Genomic DNA, 4,915 nt, shown 5'->3' with positions numbered 1-4,915 from the left:
AGGTGAGGATGATAGGCCAGAGACGGGGTGGGGGCGGAGAGGTCGGGAAGAAGATTGCAGGTCAAGAGGGCGGTGCTGAATTCGGGGGTTGGGGCTGAGATAACACCCGAATTCAGCACCACCCTCTTGACCTGCAATTTTCTTCCCAACCTCTCTGGCCAATCACCATCACCCTCACCCTCATCTCCTTCCATCTATTGTATTCCCAGTGCCCCTCCTGCAAACTCCCACCCACCCATCCAGCCACCTTTTATCTCAGCCCGCATGGCACACCAGCCTCATTCCTGAAGAAGGGCTTATGCCCGAAACATCGATACTCCTGCTCCTCGAATGCTGCCTGGCCTGCTGCGCTTTTCCAGCACCACACTTTTCAACTCTGGTCTCCAGCATCTGCAGTCCTCACTTTCTCCAACTAGCTCATTACATTCTCTTTTAAGAACCGAGGACACAGTCAGAGTCATAGAGATGTATAGCATGGCAACAAATCCCTCGGTCCAACTCGTCTATGCCGACCAGATATCCCAAACCAATCTAGTCCCATCTGCCAACAGCTGGCCCATATCCCTCCAAACCCTTCCTATTCATATACCCATCCAAATGCCTATTAAATGTTGCAATTGTACCAGCATCCACCACTTCCTCTGGCAGCTCATTCCATACATGTACCACCCTCTGCGTGAAAAAGTTGCCCCTTAGGTCTCTTTCATATCTTTCCCCTCTCACCTTAAACCTCTGCCCTCTTGATCTGGACTCCCCAACCCTAGGGAAAAGACTTTGCCTATTTTGTCAGTCATCAGCTCCATCAGTTTGCTCAACACTGCTTTCCTACTGAAAATAATCTCACTATGTTTCTCTCTACCTTCAATTTTATGATATAAAGGTATGGCTAAGATGCTTTTGGTATCCTCTATATTGAAGACAGAAGCAAAATATCTGTCATCTATATTTTATTTAATAAATTCCCATTCTTCTTGAGAATCAACACTCACTTACTTACTCTTTTCCATTGTAGACAGCAAGAATTACAAATGTATCTGTTTTCACATTTCTAGCTAACTTCCTCTCATGTCCTAATTTATTTCACCTGAATAATCTTTTAGTCATCCTCTGCCTTTGCTTGGATACAGAATCAGCCACTTATCTTTCCACAGAGTTCCTTAATACCCTTCTTTAGTTAACTACATTATGAATACTCTTGTTCCACATGTTCTGAAATATGCCTTTAAAATGTCTCCCTCTGCTTCTTCACTGATGTAACTCCTATCCCAATAACCCAGTTCACTTCAGCTAAGACAGTTTTCAATTGCATATAGTTATCTTTCTTTACTTAACTTTGAGATACTGTTTCTAGGCTGACTATTCTCCCTTACAAACCTTTTTTAAAGTTAAATCATACTGTGGTTGTTGTACCTAGAAATGTCATCTCTCTGTGGCCAGTATTCCATCATGTCACATTACATAATGATAAATCTTTACAGCATGCTCTCTGGTTGGTTCCAGAATGTAACCTCTTAAGAAATTACTTTGAAAGTATTAAATATATTATTGCCAATAAGACTATTCCAGTTTAAATTAAGACAAAAACCTTTGTAATTGCCATCCTGTTATCACAAATGCACGACCTTTTCTCATGTCTGCTCCCTTCCACATCATGGTCAGTATTTAGGATCTGTAGGCTACTTTTGTTAGCGTCATCTGCACCCAAATTGAGTCTACATTCTGATCCAATGTCATTTTTAACTGATTTATCTTTGACTAGGAGTGCAATCTGTAAATGATAAGCAACACTCTCATCACGCAAGTTCCAGGCATTGACAATCTCCAACAAGGAATAATCCAACCATTGCCTTTGGGAATCAATGAGAGTACCACCACTAAGTTCAACACTCTGGGGGGGGGCTTACCATTGACCAGAAATTGAACTGAACCAGCCACTGAACGGAATCAAACACATACACACTGTGGTGATGTGTCACAGATTTGTTTCAATCCTCCAAGACAGTATCAGCACTGTCGCAGAGAAACAGAATTCCAACATAGACCTGGATTTCATAAGGAATATGGTGCTGTCAATTACACACATGTGGCACTGAGAGGGCTGTATCACAACACTGTGGAATTCATCAATGGAAGGGGTTCCATTTCATTCATGTTCAGGTGATCACAAATCCTAGAAGGGGGTGCTCACTGCTGTGGCAGTTACCATGATTTCTACATCCAGGAGCACTCTGGTGTACCTGGTATGTTTGAGGGTTCAGGAGCCATGCAAGGCTGGTTACTGGGGAATAAAGACCACTCCGTTGTGACCATGGCTTATGGCACCATTACACACGTGCCTGACTGATGCAAAGTGCAGATGTAAGGCCACCCATGCTTCCATACATGCCATGATAGAGAAGAATATGAGTCTCTTGAACATGTGGTTTTGTTCTGGGATGATTGGTCTGGGATGACCCTCCAATATCATCTGGACACTGTGTGATATATCATTATGGTGTGCTGTACCCTGCACAATTGGTGCAGGCAACCAGCTGAGCTTCTGGAAGCAGGGGAACTAGGGGAATAGGAACTCTGTTCCAAAGAGGAGGTTAAGGACATTGTGATGGAAGAAGCTAATGTTGTCCATGGCAGAGCCCAGATGCAAACAGCCTTACAGGCTAGACAGAACCTCACTGGCACGAAGTTCCAATCAGAGAGAGGGAGCTGGGGTGCAGCCACAACAGTTGACTGTAACATGTTTTTGGTCATGATGCTGAAATGTGGTTGGCACTGTGAGGGCAGCATTCAGCTTCTAACAGTTTCATTTCTGTTCCCTTATCCTTTCTGTAATGAAAAGTTCATATTTATGTTTGCATTTATCTGTTTGCTTGCCTGAATACATTTTTCCTTACTGGGAATGACAAGTTATGAATCTCCAGTGGGCACTGGCGACCAGAAGACTCCATGTTGAGGGTGTTCAGATGGGATGTAGCTTGGGACAGGGAAACTGTGTGGCCTGGTGGTTAAATAGAAACTAAACTGAGAGAATGTTAGGATTAGAATTAGAATAGAGTTAGCTTTACTGTCGCAGGTGTAAGGGAGCATCAGACATGCCAGCTACATGTGTTGAGCAGTGTGGGTTCGTTTCTGCTATGAAGTTATTTCTGTGCAGAAAGAAGGGATGTTCATCACAGGCAGATATTACATGGATTAAAATTGAGTTTCATTTGTATAGACACATGATTTGTAAATTATTTTTACTTAACCAGTTTGTTATTATAACCCCGTACTAATTCATCTTTCTCATGAAATAGACATTTTTGAATTGAGTAGCTGAAGCTTTCTGGTATTACCCTTTATGGTGTTTTTTTTTCAAACTAAAACTAGGAGTTAAAAACAAATTTCTGAAATTAGGTTGATTCCAGTTTGAAACACATCCATAAATTCTTAGAACTGGCAAGCACGAAAGATTAGATAAAATACATTCAATTCATAACGTTAAAAAAAAGAGAAAATTAAAACCCATATCAAGACATACATTTTAGAACAGCTTGGGTCCAGTAAAGAACGCCACACCATGTTGGCTTACCTACAAGGATTTTCTCAGGCAAAGATACTTAGGGCCAGAGCAATCCAATTCACGTTCTGATGCTTCTGTTGTCCTGCAAGTAGCACACAGACAGACTACTTTGCTCTGTCTTCTATACCAAGGCTTTTCCTTTTGTAAAGCAAATTTGTTTACTCTTTCCTGTCTGTATTCAAGTACCTTCTTACATCTGATATTTATTTTCATACTTACATTTAAACTGGTTTAAGTGAAAAAAGATTTTAAGAGAAAATTACTAAAAAGAGAAAACTTCGAACTGCTGTAAGAAGGCTTATTAGTATTTAGTGTATACATGCAGAAAATAAGGTCTTTAATAACATGTCTTCTGGTTCTTAATATTAAAAGCAGAAACTTGTCTAAAGTGTTTATGTATCTATGTGAATGTTAATCCCCTTTGTTTGAAACAGTATAAATGCAATTGTGGAGTCAATTTAAAATGTAAGAATCGTGTTACCAAAACATTTTGCTTACGGTTAGCATTGCCCTTTTAAACTTCAGTCTGAAACCCTGAGATATCTGGCAGAAACTCAACTGAAATTATTCAAAACACTCTTGCTGTTGAAGCTCTTATTTAATTTGGGACAAATTAAACTGGGAGTTTTCAGTTTAACTAACTTATTAACTGGTAAATTTAGAAGTTTCTTATCTGGTCACAATAAAACTTTTAGCTGTAATATTGAGGTTTGTGTGTTAGTGACTTTTATTCTGTGTAAAAAAAAGGCTCACACATATATACAGCTTGATAATTTCAAATTTTAAACATTGACTTATGTGAATTGAAAATTGATTCTGACTAATTAATTATCCTGGTTATACCGGAAAAAAAAGTTAATTCTAAAGAAGAGTGCATCTATAAAAAAATGCAAAAAGGTTTTGAAACATTTGTTTATTTAACTGAGATTACTGCTCAAATTGATGAGAGCAGGAAACCCACATACAAAAAATATTTATTCCTTTCAAGTTGTTTCAGTTCCTAAGAATTTTAAGTTGAAAAAGATCAGTTTATCTTCTGAGCTTGATTTGTCTTAATTAGTGAAGTTTTTTTTTTAAAATTATGGAAGGCTACACAACTACTTGCATAATATTTTACTTCCCACACAATGTCCTGCAGTGAAGTTAATCCATTATGATGCTTGATCTTTTGAGAAAAATCCCCACACAGTTTTTTTGTGTTATTGCACATAGCTTTGTGTGAACTGAACACAATTAACTTCCAACATTGCTTAACAGTTCTGACTGAAAGTAGGGCCTCAGAGTTTTGTTTGCCTTTCCTAATAAAAGCAAGTAACAATCGAACCTGGCTTGAGGCAAAAAAATAAGAGAGGTATA

The 4,915-nt window shown here is 39.1% G+C and overlaps 1 protein-coding gene across 1 annotated transcript in view; it reads right to left on the bottom strand.

Moving 5' to 3' along the window:
• Window positions 1-3,654, bottom strand: part of LOC122557081 (sodium- and chloride-dependent neutral and basic amino acid transporter B(0+)-like) — a 57,975-nt gene extending 54,321 nt beyond the window's left edge. Inside the window, exon 1 of the mRNA XM_043704371.1 lies at window positions 3,569-3,654. The gene's annotated coding sequence lies outside the window, so the exon portion shown is untranslated. The remainder of the gene's footprint in view (window positions 1-3,568) is intronic.
• Between the last annotated feature and the right edge of the window lie 1,261 nt (window positions 3,655-4,915).

The sequence above is a fragment of the Chiloscyllium plagiosum genome, chromosome 15, assembly GCF_004010195.1.
Source record: "Chiloscyllium plagiosum isolate BGI_BamShark_2017 chromosome 15, ASM401019v2, whole genome shotgun sequence".
NCBI lineage: Eukaryota > Metazoa > Chordata > Chondrichthyes > Orectolobiformes > Hemiscylliidae > Chiloscyllium > Chiloscyllium plagiosum.
The sequence above is the reverse complement of the archived record's forward strand: the minus strand, read 5'-3'. Positions and strand labels throughout refer to the sequence as shown.